Source organism: Lepidochelys kempii, chromosome 8 (assembly GCF_965140285.1).
Source record: "Lepidochelys kempii isolate rLepKem1 chromosome 8, rLepKem1.hap1, whole genome shotgun sequence".
NCBI lineage: Eukaryota > Metazoa > Chordata > Testudines > Cheloniidae > Lepidochelys > Lepidochelys kempii.
Genome location: NC_136387.1, coordinates 78,674,151 through 78,691,979, shown reverse-complemented (window position 1 = coordinate 78,691,979; position 17,829 = coordinate 78,674,151). Strand labels below are relative to the sequence as shown.

The following is a 17,829-nucleotide window of genomic DNA, read 5'->3' as shown; positions in this document are numbered from 1 at the left end:
GAAGAGGAGAATGTTATTTTAGTTAGCTAGTTCCGACAAAGGACAACATAACAATGTGCTCTGTTAGGTACCTGGCCCTTTGGGGACACAGACATTCTTGTATACAATTAAGCCCTTACCCCAGGGGTGCGCATACTATGGCCCGCAGGCTGCATCTGGCCTGTGAGCCGTTTTAAGCTGGCCTGTGAGCTGCACTAGTGGCTCGGCCCTGCTCCAGGGTGCTGGGTGGGAGGCTGGACCACATGGCTCGGTCCTGCTCTGGCGCTCAAGCCGGGGTGCTGGGTCGGGGCCAGACCACATGGCTCGGCCCCGCTGGGTCAGGGGCCGCACCACGCAGCTCGGCCCCACTCCGGCTGGGGCGCTGGGTCGGGGGCCAGACCATGCGGCTTGGCCCCGCTCCGGTGCTCCGGCTGGGTTGCTGGGTCAGAGGCCGGACCACATGGTTCAGCCCCATTCTGGCTGGGGCGCTGGATCGGGGGCTGGACCACCAGCTTGGTCCCAATCTGACCAGGGCACTGCATTGGGGGTCATACCACGTGGCTCCCGGAAGCCGGCCTGGCCCCCCTCTGGCTCCTATGTGCTCTAATGGGAGCTGCAGGGGTGGTGTCTGTGGATGGGGCAGTGAGGAGAGCCACCTGGCTGTGCAGGAGCCAGAGAAGGGACATGCCATTGCTTCTGGGAGCTGCTTGAGGTAAGCGCCGCTCAGAGCCTGCACCCCCTGAGCCTTTCCCCATGCCCCAACCCCCTGCCCCAGCCCTGATCCCTCTCCCGCTCTCCAAACCCCTTGATCCCAGCCCGGAGCACCCTCCTGCACCCCAGACCTCTCATCCTCTGCCCCACTCCAGAGCCTGCACCCCCAGCTGGAACCTGCACCCCTTCCCTTGCCCCTGCCCCAATCCCCCTCCTGCCCTCTGGACCCCTCAGTCCCAGCCCAGAGCAGCCTCCTACACCCCAAAATCCTCATCCCCAGCCCCACCCAAGAGCCCACACCCCCTCCTTTTCTATAGGGGCATTGGAAGGATCCTCTCATCCACCAGCCACTCAAATGCAGTAGTAGCAGCAGCTGGGGATTTCCCCTCCCTCTGCTGGTCACCCAAAGATGGGAGGCCCCCAGAGAGGTGGCAGAGGTCACCTTTCCTCTCAGCAGTGGCAGGAGCAGAGGCAGAGCCCCAAGAGTGGCCGCAAGGTGGCACTTCCAGAGCCATTAGGGGCCAGTCTGCTGTGGTGGTGGGTGTGGGGCCAGGCAGCTTCCTTCCAGGCACAAGCGGTTGCTGGATGGATTACAGCTCACTCATGTTTTCAAGCTTTTTCTTGACAACTATGAGGACTAAAAACATATTTTCTTTAAAACTGAGATTCTGATGTCATCACATGACGATGGGAGGCAGGGTCCTAAGCACATGCCTATTATGCCTATGCCTTAATCCAGTGGTTATCAACCAGGGTATGCATACCCCAGGGGGTGTACAGAGATCTTCCAGGGGGTACATCAACTTGTCTAGATATTTGCCTAGTTTTACAGCAGGCTGCATAAAAAAAGACTAACAGTTTAAAAAAGAACTAGATAAAATTCATGAAGGATAAGTCCATCAATAGCTACTAGCTACGATGAACAGGGATGGTGTCCCTAGTCTCTGTTTGCCAGAAGTTGGGAACAGGTGACAGGGGATGGATCACTTGATGATTACCTGTACTGTTCATTCCCTCTGGGGGACCTGGCATTGTCCACTGTCGGAAGACAGGATACTGGGCTAGATGGACCTTTGGTCTGACCCAGTATGGCCATTCTTATTTTCTTAAGTAAAGCACTAGCGAAGTCAATACAAACTAAAATATCATGCAGACAATGACTTGTGTATACTGCTCTATATACTATACAATAAATTGTAAGTACAATATTTATATTCTAATTGATTAATTTTATAATTATATGGTAAAAATAAGAAAGTCAGCATTTTCCAGTAACTGTGTGCTGTGACACTTTTGTATTTTTAGGTCTGATTTTGTAAGCAACTAATTTTTAAGTGAGGTGAAATTTGGGGTACGCAAGACAAAGACTCCTGGAAGGGGTACAGTAGTCTGGAAAGGTTGAGATCCACTGCCGGCTTAATCTGCCCCTGCCTATGGTTATTCAAACCCTACTGAGAGAGAGACCCAAAGCCAGAGGAGCCAGCACAGCATGCATAATCATGTTTTGAACACATGCACAATTCTACGACAAGCAGTGTCTGATTTTGGAGCCTCAGCTATGTGGAGCTTGGGTAAAGCTTGGGAAAGTGCCACTACTCCCCTCTACCTCCCCCTCCCCCCATGCAATTCCTTCTACATCTAGATCTGCAGGCTGAAAAAAAAATTTAAATCTCATTTCATGGAAGACGCATAAGCAGTAAAAAGACCTCTTCTGTACACTCTAAACTAGGGGTGGGCAAACTTTTTGGCCCGAGGGCCACATTGGGATTGCGAAACAGAGGGCCAGCTAGGGAAGGCTGTGCCTCCCCAAACAGCCTGGCTCCCACCCCCTATCCAGTCCCTCCCACATCCCGCCCCCTGATTGCCCCCCTCAGAACCCCCGACCCATCCAACGCACCCACACTGATCCTTGTCCCCTGACCGCCCCCTCCCGGGGTCCCCTGACCCTAAATGCTGCCTCGGGACCCCACCCCCTATTCAACCCGCCCTGCTCCCTGACTGCCCCGACCCCATCCACACCCCGCTCTCCCCAGGCCCCCTGACACATCGAACCTCCCACCCCCCGACTGTCCCCTCCCGGCACCCCATCCCTAACTGCTACCCCAGGAACCCACCCCCCTATCCAACTCCCCCTGCTCCCTGTACCCCCCTCCTGGGACCCCCCTGACACCTCAACCCCTAAACCCCCCCCCCGCTCCCTGTCCCCCCATCTCCTGGCACCCCACCCCCTGTCCAACCCCCCCCCTCCTCCCTGTCCCCCCCCTCCTGGGACACCACCCCCTGTCCAACCCCTCCCCTGCTCCTTGTCTCCTGACCGCCCCCACCCCCCAAACCTCCACGCCATCCAACCACCCCCGGGACCTCCTGCCCCTTATCCAACTCCCATCCCCCCACCCCCTTACCAGGCCACTCAGAGCGGCAGGACAGGCTTATTGGAAAGCCTGGGAGGTGGGCGGGCACAAGCCGCACTGCCCTCGCAGCAGCGTACCTACACGAAATGGGGGACAACAGGGAAGGGGCCGGGGGCTAGCCTCCTCGGCTGGGAGCTCAGGAGCTGGGCAGGACGGTCCCGCAGGCCGGATGTGGCCCACTGGCCATAGTTTGCCCACCTTTGCTCTACACCATCCCCATACAAAACAAGAAGTCTAATGGCCTTCTAATGCAGAAAAAATACATTGATATCTTTTGGAAAAAAGAGACAGGTCATTTCATCTAATTTGTGCATCAGACACCCAATTGGAAAGATCTTTTTAAAACTGCCTTATGTACCAAGATTGTAGCAGTCATGAAGTGAGTTTGTAGGAGTCTGGCTTTCTGCCCAGGAGCACTTGCATGACCAGTTATACTAGCAGCCAGGCATTTCCTGCATGCCTAGTTTTTCTGGGAATTCTCTCTAGCCTATAGAGGGTAATATTCACTGCACATTCTCTCAGCCCTTAGTCATGCTTTCCTTATATTGAAGTCATTCACATGGCCTAAAATGCCTTTTCTGTAATGTTTTACAGCATGTCCTCAGCCAAACTGAGGTAATGGGTAAGCTAAATAACCCTAAATGTGAAACAGCAATACATGGGAAGGAAAAATGTTGACGAATTTAAGAGATACTTTAAATATGTCTGGCATCCTTTAAAACAGTGTTGTATTAGCTCTCTTCTGGTAACAGACCCCAGTTCACTCAGACAGGCCCTTGTGCAGACCCCAGTGACTTCGGGGTACCGCTCGGGTAGAGCTCATTAGAGGAGTGTCACAACAGTCAGCAGAAATGTCACACCTAAAGTGCCTTAACATCCCAAGGACCCCACCGACACACACAGTATACAGTGCATACGTGTACTAAAAAGGTAGGAAAGCTGGCCAAAACTTTATCAAGCAGATGTGTTAGTCAAAAGCCTGAACACATTTCAGTTTTTTTTTTTTTTTTTTTTTTAAACACAGAAGCCCAAAAACCTGAAGAATAAATTTAGACAGACATTTTTGTTTTCACAGAGAGAGAGCGCGCACACACGCACGCACAAAGCCACAAGTTAGGAAATGACAGAATTAAGGTTACATATCCAACTCTAAATCAGCCCCCTTGGACTCCCACTCACACAGAACACATGCGTAGAATATACGCATATACATTCATATCACATACAAAAGTCTGTGGCAGAGGAGGAATAGTACTGGCTCTTCTGGGTCCCAGTTCAGCACCTTAAACACAAGTGACCAGCCTCTTTCTTCCTGCAACCCTGTCCAAACCATGCATTAAATGAGGAAGGAACCCTGTTGAATAAATATGTGATAATATAATTAAATATTGCATCATAATGCATATGGAGAATGGGTTGAATTAAGGTTGCCAGTGTAACATTAATTCTGGCATTTCCTAACTTTTCAGTGCTTGACTTTGCAGCATCACTATTCTTTTGTATGTAATTTTAGTTTTTGTTTTTAAAAGAAGAATGAGAAATGGAAGTTCCATCATGTGGAATGATACTGATCTCCACAGGAGTCATCAGTAGGGATCCACAAAACACTACTTTACCACAAGTGATAGGCCTAACTGGCAGCAGCTGTTAGCCTCTTTGTAGACTGACTGCTAGATTGATGTTTGCTATACAGTAGCAGGATGTTCGGAATCAGGATCTCTGGGTTCTTCTTTTCCTACCCGTGAACAGAGTATGGTTTCGGGGTACACACTGCACAGCCATGCACACAGATTTGGAACATTTGTTATAAAATGCAGTGTAGGAAAATGGCTAATGGATTTATCATATTGGAAACCTGGGTTCTATTCCCAACTCTGCCAAAAGTGACTTTGTTTAACATCTCTGGGGGAAAGGATACTCGCCTTCCTTCTAACATAGAGCCTGAGGCCTTGTACTCAGTAATAAGGTGCCTCCATAATAATAAACAACAGAAACTGGTTGGGGAAGAGCCAAGTCTAGACCTCCTGATCTCCTCCTTGGTCCCACCCTAACTTCCCTTGGCCTAGGTCAAAGGGTATTTTGAAGTTGCTGCTTTGTCTGCATATTGTCTGGAGCTCTCTTTGTGACTCCGTGTGTCTGAAAGCATGCTCAGTGCAGACAGAATGGTCAGAAACTTTAGCAGTAGGCCTCTCATGCTCTATGGAGCATCTGGAAATGGTGATTTTCAGAGTCTTATACCTTGACCAAATTTGGATGGATTTTCATGGAAAGCAGATGGCACTTCTCTGTCCCCAGAATCATTCTCTTACCAAATTTCAAGTTTCTGATCTAAAGCACGGAGATAACAGAACTGTTCAAAGATTCTGTAGGACAATATTTAAGATGAGATGGCAAAAATACCGAACACCTTGGGAATATCTAAACTATTTTCACTGAAAGTTGCAAAAGGAATTCAAACTGAGGCAGAGAGCAAGCATGGAACATTTCCATCCAAACCATTAAAGTCTGACAACTGAAAAGAGAAGATCATAATGGAAAAATATTGGGCAACTTTAACTATACGTGTCACGATGAACTCTGTCTCAGATGATGAAAATTAAGTGATTCTTGGTGTGGATGGTAACTAACAGCCAGAGATGCAGCAATGGGCAACAATGTCCAGGTTGGCTTGTCTGTGGACCTATGACCCTGCTTAAAGTGAAGAACCAGTTACACGAACTTGGAGGCAGCAGCAGACCTATAAAACTTTCACATGGTTAAACCATGAGAGGGGGGGAAGAGACTCTTGGTCAGTGCATTATAATAGGGGGGCACGCAGAGGGAAGAAAAGGGAAGAGGAAAATTGTGGCCATCACCATCCTGGAAACAGTCTATGGAACAGTTTTATGAAAAGCACCAATGTCCAGACAGACTGGAAGACCTTGATTTTTAAGATTTGATCTGAAAGGCCACCACCTCCCTTCACCTCAGTGTCAGATTTCATAGTACTCCATTAATGTACCTCCAGATAACTAGCAGAGATTTGAATATGTGATTCCATGGAGCCTAGATAGTTAAAAAAACGATGCCTAGAGCACTAAGCCATATCCCAGTAGAGGACATACTCATAAGACGGTTTCATTGTGGATGACTGCTTTACAGAAGTAGTATTACTTATACCCCAAAACCATGAGCCTTTGAATCACAGCTTCTCATATTTAAAGGAATAAATTGGCATTCTAGCATGTTCATCAGTTCTCTCTCTGGATTCACACTGTTTCTAAAAACTGATAGAATGTTTTAAAGGAAATCATGCAAGATTTCCTAGTGAAGCAATAAATGAGAAGGGAAGAAACAAAGTTACCCATTCTCCCAGCTGTGCACAGCAATCGATTGGTTGGATTAGACCTGCTTCGAACAAAGCTATCTACTGTGTTGTCCTCCACTGTACCAATCTCCACCAGTACAGAGCTAGTACGGACAGGAATGGCATGCTAGCTCCAACAGCCATTTTGACTCCAGTTTCCAACCAAATAGCAGAGATAGACTTCACCTGGAGTAACAAACAGTGCTGTGAAAAATCATGGGAATGAAGGTTCAGTACAAGGGGGCTTGGGACAATGAGAGGAGGTCTGGTGCAGGGAGGAAACTGGGTCTTTTCCATGATAAGCTGCAGCAAATCCTTGGTACTTGCCCTTCCACACTGATCAAAATCCTAGTGAATAGCACAGAGGTTCTTTGAAATGCAGTGGTGAAGAATAAGGTGGAGAACAGTGGTGCCATGTACCAGGCAGGTAAAAAGATGAGGAGCGGGACCAGGAAAAGCCAGAGACCTTGCCTGGATTTCATGGTGTTTCAAGAATCCCAGGATTCAGACATAGCACGAGACATGACAGCCAGGCTGTCTCAACAGGAGGAAGACGTGGTAGCCTCATATGGCATAAATTGGAGTAGAAATTCTCATTAGATGTTGAGACACCTCTTGGAGATTTGGAATAAAAATACTAAAACCCTTCAAAGACTCAGATAAGATCCCATGTGAGCAGTGCTTATTGGGTTTGGACCTCACAAAAGAATAATTTTTGGATAAACGTGTATTACAGACAAATTAGTGGAACCAAAACAGTGGGTAATATGCCAAGCATCTAGTGTAGACAGGACCATAGTGAGATTGCCAAATACCAAACCATCAATCTCCTACACTTAGTGTTCTTAAGAGCTAGGCTTTTGTTTTTAATTCCTGCTGCGTCCCTTCAGTCACGTATTCCACATTGCTCGTTTATAAAGAAGTTTGCCCTTCTGTTCATTCCATTACGAAACTTTTCCTAAGGAAAGCCTTTACATCCTCACAAATTTAATTGTTAACATCTGATGCTCATTAGCACAGCTTCAAAGCACACCTGTGCTGCATTACCTCCTTTAAACAACCTTGTACTGAGGTCACACTGATGTGACGCCATCAGCATTATACAGGGGCTGATGCAGAAGGCAAGTACCTCTTGAGGAAGGGAAAAGGAAATGACTTAGATTTGCTGTTTTTAATAAAGGAATCTAGACTATGAACATCCTGTCTTTTGGAACAGGAACTCATGGAGAGAAGGGAAGCTGATGCCCCCCCAAAAAAAAGGAAAGCAAAGAAGCAGAAAAACAACAGAACAAAGTTTCCTATTTACGGAAAGCAAGCTGACAACTCCCTCAATCATTATAGCCTCTGTCTTTACTCTTACAGGCTGACAGGCTCCCTGCTCCCTGTTGGCTACAAGTGCACATTTAAAGGGGTCCCATACTGACCTCGTCTAGGACTGTAAAAAATAAGAAGTCTTGTGTTCCCAATCATTCTGCAGGTTAATTAGTGTATGGAAGTGTATGTCCTCCTGACTACTAGATTCTACAGCAATTGGTACTTGATAATCCCTTAAAATGTATAGTCAATTACAACTAAGTAAATTCAGTCACATACACAAAGTTTAATACAACAGATAATTCAGAAAAGACACGTCTCTAAATTTTAAAGAGGTTCTAAATATTGTACTGTCTTAACTACTGGTGATTTTTTTTTAAAGTAGTGTGCATTCTGATACACAATGAGAGCCCAACTCTATGAGATGCTGAGTGCCCACACTTCCCAAAGCAGTGGGACACCAAGAGAAGTTGAAGATGCACAGTACCTTGTAAGATCAGGCCCAGAGTCAATAACTATAAGCTAAAGGAAAGTCTTTGAGAAAAATCAGGCTGAATTCACAAAATTCTATCAGCAAGGTTTAGAACAGCAGATGTCTCATGGAACTATTTTTTCCCAGTTATATTCCGAAGCAGATCGTCTGTTGTTCTCTCTGTTTCACTAAGCTCATTCTTCAATGCTACATTTACACAAAAGTCAGCATTCATCTGCACTTGCTGCTTATTCCCTACCTGAAGTCATCCTCTTTGGGCTGTTAATATTTGTGATCATTTCCACAGCAACCCACTGCAATATCGTAAATAGAGAATTATGACTTCATGTGGGGAATAAGAGGAGGCATAAGTGATTAATGCTCAAGGAATAAGAGGCGCTGGTTTTTTTACACAAACATCTTTATTACTAAAAATAAGAGACTAGAAAGACAGTATTAGAAGATTTTTATCTAAAATAAATTGTTCTTAATATTTTCCAGGAGGTATTGGCTATTCTAGCAGAATACAGAAGTATTAAGTTGCCACTTGGGGGCCCTGTTCTGCAGGCACTTACATAACTCATAGCTAGGAATTTCTTAGTATTTACACAATTGAGTGTAACTCTGCTATGGTGGTTGATAACAGTATTCTGCTTTTCAATAATGGCATGTTGCAGAAGCCCTAGCAGCTACACAGGAGATGTGCACCTAATATAAATGAAAGACAGTAAATCATAAGAAATAGGGAAATTTTGTCAATGTTATAACAATTTACTCCAAAGTCTATGAAAGCACTACTCTGAAATCTTGGCTTTGAATAAAGACCAAGCATCCAGGTGCTTGGAACAGACTTTTCTCTCTACTTCCTTCCTTATGTGAGGTTTTAGCAAGCCTCTCCTGACCAGTATCAGAACTGTGCACTAAGCTGCACTTGTAATAGCATTCTTGAGCAGGAGTTAAGATGATGAATGATCAATCCCATTCCCATGTACCAGTGAAGTTACAGAATGGGAGAGTCGAGAATTAGATAAGCTAAAGATGTTATGAGCATCTTGTATTTAGGAAGGAAAGAGTTCTTCCAATTCTACTACCACATATTCGAATACATTCAGATTCTAGGTTATATTCCTGGCTACCAAGAATTAGTTCTGAAGCACAGAGGTCAGTTGTTCCACATTAATTCCGAGTCCCTTTAGGGAAGAAACAAACAGTTACAGGCTCAACTGCATTAAATCGTTGGCAGTCTCATCTTTGCAACAGTTTAGCATCTCCACACGGCAATCCTGTTCATAACAGACATTTTGTCACGTCCACAAACTACACAATCAAGGTTGCACCAGTGCGTTCTGGACTACTGAAACACTTCTCTATAGTGCTCAGCACAATTGCTGAGAACGACTTAGGTAAAATTCCAAAATGGCTGCCCGTACCTATGGAACCATTTATAAAGTTTTTCACCTTTTGGATAGTTTTGTGCAAATTTCACAAATTCCCCAGGTCCAGTTTGCATCACTCCCATTCCCAGCATGAACCCCATCAAGATCTCATCATGGAGGCAATATTACAGCTCTTTACACTGGTAGTTAATTTCATAAGAGAATGGATGGAGTGGGAAAACTTAATACAGTGAGTAGAACCCCAGACTGCCAGCACAGGGCATTGGACACTGCTCAGGGAGGAGAAGTGTGTCAAGTGGTTTGACATCAGTGTTTGCTTTACCAGCCTTACGATAACAAACCTTGCCCATGTGGAGTGTCTATTTTGGATCAGGACCCAGTTCACCGAGTGGTGGCATGACGCAGTACCAGGAGCTTGACGTAAATGACTTGAGAATGATACCTTTTACTAACTCTATGTAGACTTTGGCCCGATGCTACAGAGTCTATACAGAGGGCAGCCTAAATCCCTGTGGACAAGAACATCGCTACTGGCTTGTGGAGGTTGCCAAAAAATACAGTAGGACCATTTGCTGGCATATGTTTGACATTGCCAAGGCTATGGTTGGGAGCACTTTGTGTTGCAATGAAGTCGTAAGGAACTGCCAGCAAGTGTCCAAAAAGAGAGCAGAAAGGGCTTGAACACAAGTGAGTTTCCCTCTGCCACTGGAACTCCACCAATAAAACTCACTTAGTCAGTCTCTGCCCATCACAGAAAGCACAGAAGTATGTCATGTGGGAAGGCTGCTATTTCACTGTGATGCAGCCCTGCAGAGTTATGGATCCTCTAAAGCCAAGGGTTCTGAACCTGGGGGTCCGCAGACCATGTCTAAGCGGTCCATGAAAGACTTAAGACTGAAACCTGACTGAACAGAATTCAACTATACATACAGACAACAGATTTCCAAAGGGGTCCGCATCTCCATTTGAAAATTTTTAAGAGGTCTTTAAATGAAAAAAGGTTGAAAACCACTGCTCTAGCCTACCTACAGATTTGCTGGTTGGCTAGGCAAACTGAACACACACAGCTTTCTCAGAATTTTGGCATGTCTGAGAAGGGAGCGAAAGGAGCACATAAAAGGAATTAACTATGCCTCTGTTTCTGCACTGATCCTGCCTAGCAATTGTTCCAATGGCTAATGAGATCTTCACTGGATTACATCAGCCAAGTGTCAATTCAACTATTGCCTCAGCAAGACTCAGCTGATTGTTAAACGTGTGTCTGAGAGGGCAAAAACACCAAGATAATACTCCTTACACCTCAATGCCAAGGCACACACTAGCAAAGGGCCTGAATGAGCACCATTGAAGGCAAGTTCTCATTGACCTCAGTAGCAAAGGATCAGGCTCAAAAGACACAGGGAGGAGTGGGGATGGGGGGCGGATGGCAGGCAGGGGCAATATATAGGGTGAAATCCTGGCCCCCCTGAAGGGACAAAAGACCTTGCTTTTCCTTTCTTGATCCCCTGACAGCTACAGCACATACTCAATATACATACTATAAAACAGGATTGACAGAGAGGAAAGAAATGCATGCTGAAAATAGCGCAGGACAGAGCAAGAGGAGGCTAATACTTTAGCTGCGGGAGACTTCAGGCAATGACAGGTTTTGCAGTTAATTTCTACCATTCCTTTTTCATTCAATTTCTTACAGTCTCACTTTCCAATTGTAGCCCAAATAACCATGTTCTATATTTTACAGAGCCTGAAGATGATCTTGTGGTCAAAATGTCACTTCTGATTTATTGTCTGCTTCTAGCATGTGTTTTATTATCCTAAAGCCTATACAGTCGTTTCATAGCTCACATGCAGCACTACACACAGGCAGCACTATGGTTATGATAAATTATAGTATGCACCACTCAGGTGGTTTAATTAATTTTTAAGAGTTGCCAAAATACATGTTTTACTACACAAAAACCAGAAAAAGATACTGTCCCTCCAGCAAGATTGTTGCTAGAGGTATAAAGCATCCAGTATGAAGTAGAAGCATAGCACAGCTCAAAAGATCACTTTCCAACTAACAAAAAATAAGCCATTTTATTTGCTAACCTTTGCATCCTTAACTCAAATGAAACCAACTGCCCTGCCACAGATGCTCAAACACAGCTCAATCATTCTGCTTGCAGGATTGGATTTCGAGAGTGAAAAAGAGTGGTTTAAAAAGCAAACCATCAAGATAAAGAAATGACATTCAGGGCTGTCATAGCTAGGCACTTAAATAGGAGCCCAGGGGACTACATTGCCCTTCACCAATATGGATACAAGAGGAGTAGTGGATTGACTGCGCTATGCAGTGCCACGTATCAGATGGAATAAGCTAGCCTTTAAAAACCTTTTAGCTCCGGGTGTCAATAACCTACGAAGACCACAGTGGTAACTTTAATTGCAAGACTGAAGGAAGGATATTCTAGGTAGAGCTGGTAATAATGCCTATAGCTAAATTGGCTTAACACTTAGTTATAAGCCCCCCTTTTCACCTAGGTGCTGGAACTGGGGATGCTGGGGGTGTGGCAAAACCCCCTGGCTTGAAGTGGTTTCCATTATATACAGAATTTACAGCTTTGTTCAATGGCTCTCTGCAACCCCATTATACAAATTGTTCTAGCACCCCTGCCTTTTCAGTTGTTTGTAACTTTGCCAAACATTAACCATTTAGACACAACATGCCATGCTTGTTTTTTGCCTCAGAGTGAATATTTATTTTAAAAAGTTTCAATGAAAACATTTTGGCCATTTTTGAGAAATAGGTTAAACTTTTTTCAAAACATTTCTCGGACTATCTTTAGTGCCCCCCATATTCTGGAGGAACAATTTGAAAGTTGGCAAGGGGCTGGTGCTCGAGTCAAAGAGGTGCTTTTTACTGATGAAAATTCAACAAGATTTGGCAAAATTAAAAGCCTTTTAAAATTTCTATTTGCCTACGTTCAGAACTTTTTAGAAACTTAATGCTAAAGTCTCACCTATACTGAGCACAGTCTGAGCCCCGCACATAGCTTGAGCTCAGGATGGGTCACAGCAGGAACCCTGCCACTCTTGTGAAACCCACATACCTCCTGGGTGTGGTGTTCTGTCCTGGCTAGTGGCATCGAGACCACTTAGAGAGAGATGATGAGTGCTCTACAGCCTTAGGTAACAGCCAGAGTTGGCTTTTAGCTCATGCTGCAGAAGCTCATGCACTAAGCTCCAGAGGTCCCGGGTTCGATCCAGTCTGCCAACAACCAGGGTCTATCAGCATTACACTAGCATGGTGAATGTAGTGGTGGGTTAGAAGCCAAGAGTTCTAGTCTTGGGTCTTCTCCTTACTGAGTATTAATAATTCTTTGCAGAGACCTTATTGAGCAAGGCGTCAGACCCTTACCTTTAAGAGGGAAGCAAATACACTTTCCGCACATTTTACATGATACCAAAGGGATGGTCACCTCTAGTGTGGCTGGGAATGGAACCCAGGTCTCTAATCTGACTAGGTTTGGCGGAATTCAATTTTTAATTTCAATGGACAATACTGACGTTTATTTTTAAGACTTTCTACTTTTATCAATATAAATTCTCAGTTGTGGGGAGCTATGGGTAGTAAGACAGTTATTTAATGATAGATATTGAGATTCAAAATGGTAAAGCTTTATAACTGTTAAAACACAAATTGCCAACATCACATATCAAAACACACAGAGTAAATATTCTTAAATCAGACTAATAAGCTCGAGCTGCATTTTTTAAAATGGTTTCCTAACTGTAAGTTTCTATTATTGATGGAAATATTTTTTCATCAGTTTGTGTGGGTACAGTGAAAGAGATTTACCGACATTTACTGATGAAAATCTAATTCTTCCAAGCCTAATTATGACGGACACAGATTTCATTCACTTAGCCACACTGGCTTTCAGAATGAACATGCCAAATCTAAGCAGGTGGCTGGTTAAAGTCTTTACTACTACAGTATGCTCTCCTTCAGAGACTGCTCTCAAACCCAGGAATCCTGACTCCCAATATTCTACAACGTCGATAAAATGTGTTTCATATCCCTCTCTAATCATTGGTCCATACAGAACAACAACAGTCTACTACTGCTATCTGTTGGTAGATGTCTGTATTGTGGATCTGGAAGTTCTGGGATCAGATCCTGCTCATGACTCAAAGAGAGTCAACATGTTTCCATAGGATATTTCTGGTTTTTCAGTCTGTTAATTAAAATCCTAGGAATCCACATTAAAAAAACCCCAAACCTATATAAAAGGAACGTGCAAGTTGGAAAGTCAGGCAACTCGCAAGTTAGAAATTCTAGAAGTAAGGTTTCTCTAGAATCTTAATTTAGCTTTCTTCTGCATACGGATGATGATATGCTATCACCGACTACTTGTTCTACAGGAACACTGTCTCATCCAGTGCACAGGCTGGACAGTGAAGGAGACAGAGGGTTGTAAGATGAGGATGTTGTGTTTTAAAGCACAGGGCTGGAACCCAGGAGGCTTGCATTCTACTTCTGGGTATGCCACAGACCACCTACGTGATGAGGGCAATACTGTTATAATGCACAAGGGGACAGAACCCTTCGGTGCCTGATTTTGTAAACTTAACTTTCTTTTAACCATTTTTTGTATGTAACTACATAGCATCCTGGAAAGGCGAGACTGAACTCAGATATTCCTGTTTCAAAATTACTAAATTTATTATTTATGAACAATAAATGACTTGAATAAATAATACCCAATTTGTTAGTTGCAAGCACTAGGACCAATTCATTCAGTACTTTAGGCCAAAATTTTTAGAGAGAGACTCCCCCACCCCTTGGTGCAGAGCTTGGTGATAAACTTTCAGACATTCTGTAAAAAATAAAATAAAATTCCTTGGCTTTTTGAAAAAGAGTTTGATGGGCAGTTCTTTATATGATTCTATTATGTATTCTTATTTATGGGATAGGTGCTCAAGGTATACTTTTTTGGGGTTTTGTTTTAAAATAAATTTGGTGAAATAAATCCACATTTAAGCAGCTAACCAAGGGCCTGATCCTAAAATGTGCTCACTGCTTCTGTGAGGTGCTGAGCACCCTCAGCTTCCAATGGCACTTCCATGGAAAATTACCTTCCAGGGCCTGATCCAAAGCCCACTGAAGTAAATGGAAAGTCTTCATTTATTCCAATTAACTTTGGGTCCACCCACAGCACCCTGCAGGACTTGCTTCAAAGGCGGCCTGGTTTTCAGATTTGCTGAGCGCTCATGTCTCCTATTGAAGTCAACAGGAGCTACAGCTCCCATTGAAGTAATGCTGGGAATTGGGCCCTTGAAACCTCAGGAGGGATTCAGAACCTTTCAGGATAGTATCCTTAATTCAGGTGTCTCTAACAGGACTGAGTTGCCTAACAACTTCAGGACCTAGGTTTGAAAACTTTTCCCTTAGTTCAGATGTTTTCAGTTCAACTTAAGTTTGTGGCAATGATTATTTAAGCTGCACACAAGTAACATTTTGTCCTATGAAATACTGAGTTTTCTTATCAGCAATACTTGTACGAACTTCTTTATATCCCAATCCTTTAGGAGTATATTCTAACCTTGGTTAATGGAGTGGAGTTACATGTGCATATGTCTCATTAACGCTGACCCTTATACAGAGATGTATATACTTCTAAATCTCGAATACCAAAAAAACACCATGCAAACCAATATGGTCAACAATTTAAAAAGGTGTTTTTCAGTATTTTTTTTTTTTAAATGTTCGGTTACCTTGCTAGTACCCTCTAAAAAGCCTGACAATGCATCATCCTTTCTTATTAGGAATGCTCTGCATTTTGCTGTATCTGAACTGCTCGTAATATTTACACGGCTGGTACTTTACAACCTCAATTTATTTATCATCTTATCCACAAATATATTTTGGCTTCAATAGCTAAATTGATGCACTGCAATATGATTAGCAGAGTTGTGCAAATGGCTTTAATCAGACTGAAGAGCACTCAAATTAGTCTTGGCTTGAGTCAGAAAACTGTACTGTGCTTGAATTTTGTTAGTGTTTATAAATGGTGCAAAGAAGTATTTTACTGTGGCTGAGTATCTGCACAATTTATCAGGCTGCTGCTTGTGATGCCTTTGGAGTTTGAGTCTGATTATTTGGGACAGGGCATACAGATCAACTCACATCGGGGAATTTACATAGCACTTCATGTAGGCTAGACTGTCTGGGATACAGAATCAGGAGTGTCAATGCACTGCAACCGAAACCATTTTCATTTGGTTTCACAGAAAGCGAAAGGGGGTGTGGAGCTGCAGGTAGGTGTGGACTGTTATTAGCAGTCACTACTCGTAGCTATAAAATATCATTTTTAAGTTAAACAGAACATGTCCTAATAGGCCTGCGTCCAGTCGTTCAGCCTGAGGGCCAAATACATTATTTCACATTGATACCAGTTTTGCGTGTTTTTTTTCCTGTTCCATGTGACATTTTATGCAAACAAAGAAGAATTTGCTTAAAAGCATGAACTTAGGCTTGCAGTCACACCCCCTGCTCGGAGTGATAGCAGGGCGTAGGTCCCAGAGGTTCCCAGATTTGGCACCTCAGGCTAAGGTAGGTAGGTAGGCGGGTGTGTGTGTGGGATGGGGGAGTCTGTATGGGAAGCTGCGTGGTTGTTGGGTGAGCAGATGTTGGTATTGCTGGGGTTAAGGGGCACCTGGAGCTCCTGAGAATCTCTCAGGCCCTGATCCTGCAAAGACTTAGAACATGGCACAACTCTGAAATACACATGGTTCCTACCCCAAAGAGCTTACAGTCCATAGCTCTGAACCAGAGAGTTATGCACCTGTTTAACTTTATGCATGAGTGCCATCGAAGCTAAGCAGTCTTTGCATGATCAGAGCCCTAGACTGTAAACTCTTTGGGATAGGAGCTATGTTTATTTCAGAGTTGCTCCATCTTCTGGCCAGCACAATAGGGCCCTGATCCTGATCAGAAGCCTCTGGCACTATCACGGTCACTACATAAATATTCTTTAATTTTCAAAATAAGTTTTATGGTTATAATAAATAATAATAATATATACAAAAACCTTATATATCTAAAACAATAAGCCACATTTTAATCAGAGAAAGATTAAGATTTCTTTACTAATACAATTAAACAAAGGGAATCTCTTTCACCTTCCTGTTCCTCCCCAAAAGGCGAGACAGAGCTGAGTTACAACATTTTGTAATTGCATGGGTTAGTAACAATCACCACATTACTCTCCACCTGGAAGTAGATTTTTTAGTACTGAAAAGCAAAGCCTGGATTCATTATTTACAAGAGAACCAGTACAATAAGAGGCTGTACATTTGGGAACACATTGGCTACTGTTACTGAACAAAATGAACCTTTTGGTGACCTTGAAAAGTCATTCCTGATAAGGAAGAAGAATGAGAAACGCTGTCAGATGCCCATTTAGCTACAATTCTTTTGGACATGACTTGACTGTACATACAAATGTCACATGAAAAAAGGGGGGAGGGGAGAGCTGTTAGTGCTTTAGTCTACTCTAGACAGAAGACAAAAGACCTTTTAATGTCCAGCTTGTGATGGAGAGCCTCCCTAGGGTGGGCACTGGAGTCTCAGGATAATTGCATAAGGAGTTCATGTGGAAGACTGTGACACTTTCTAGCCACCTTACTCTTCTGGTAGTAGGTTCATCCTAGATCTTGGACTTCACTTTACTCTATGATAGCAAGGCAGAATCAGCAATAAATGTTCATGTTAAAAACTTCAAGGCAGAAGGCTTTTTCAGGTTGGTAAGAGTTACTAGTGTCCCCTTTGAGAAAAGGGGCCAGAAATCCAACACTGTCCCTTCTCTCGGGTATTTGGTTTAGCATATTTGCCTGTTTCCTGCTCCTACTGTACTCTGCCCATATCCTAAAGCTACATGTCAGCACAATGTGGAATTACTGAAAGTAGAGCCTGCATCTTCCCTTTCCTTTCAACCCGTCTTCCTTATTTTCTTCATCTCACACCTCCTGGAGAGGGCTGCATGCTCCCAGCTATTCAACTTTCTCTCTTCCATCTCGGAAACTTCACCATCCTCCTTGTTATTTCAGCTCACATCCTTGGGGTTATTTTCCATTCCTCCTTAACCTTCTCTCCTCACATCCAAGCTCTCAATCCTTTTACTTCTCCCCCTGACATTTCTAAAATCTACCCAG

The 17,829-nt window shown here is 43.9% G+C and overlaps 1 protein-coding gene across 4 annotated transcripts in view; it reads right to left on the bottom strand.

Annotated features, from left to right (window-relative positions):
* DDAH1 (dimethylarginine dimethylaminohydrolase 1) overlaps positions 1–17,829 on the bottom strand; it is a 149,986-nt gene that overhangs the window by 9,652 nt on the left and 122,505 nt on the right. The gene's annotated exons all lie outside the window — the stretch shown is intronic.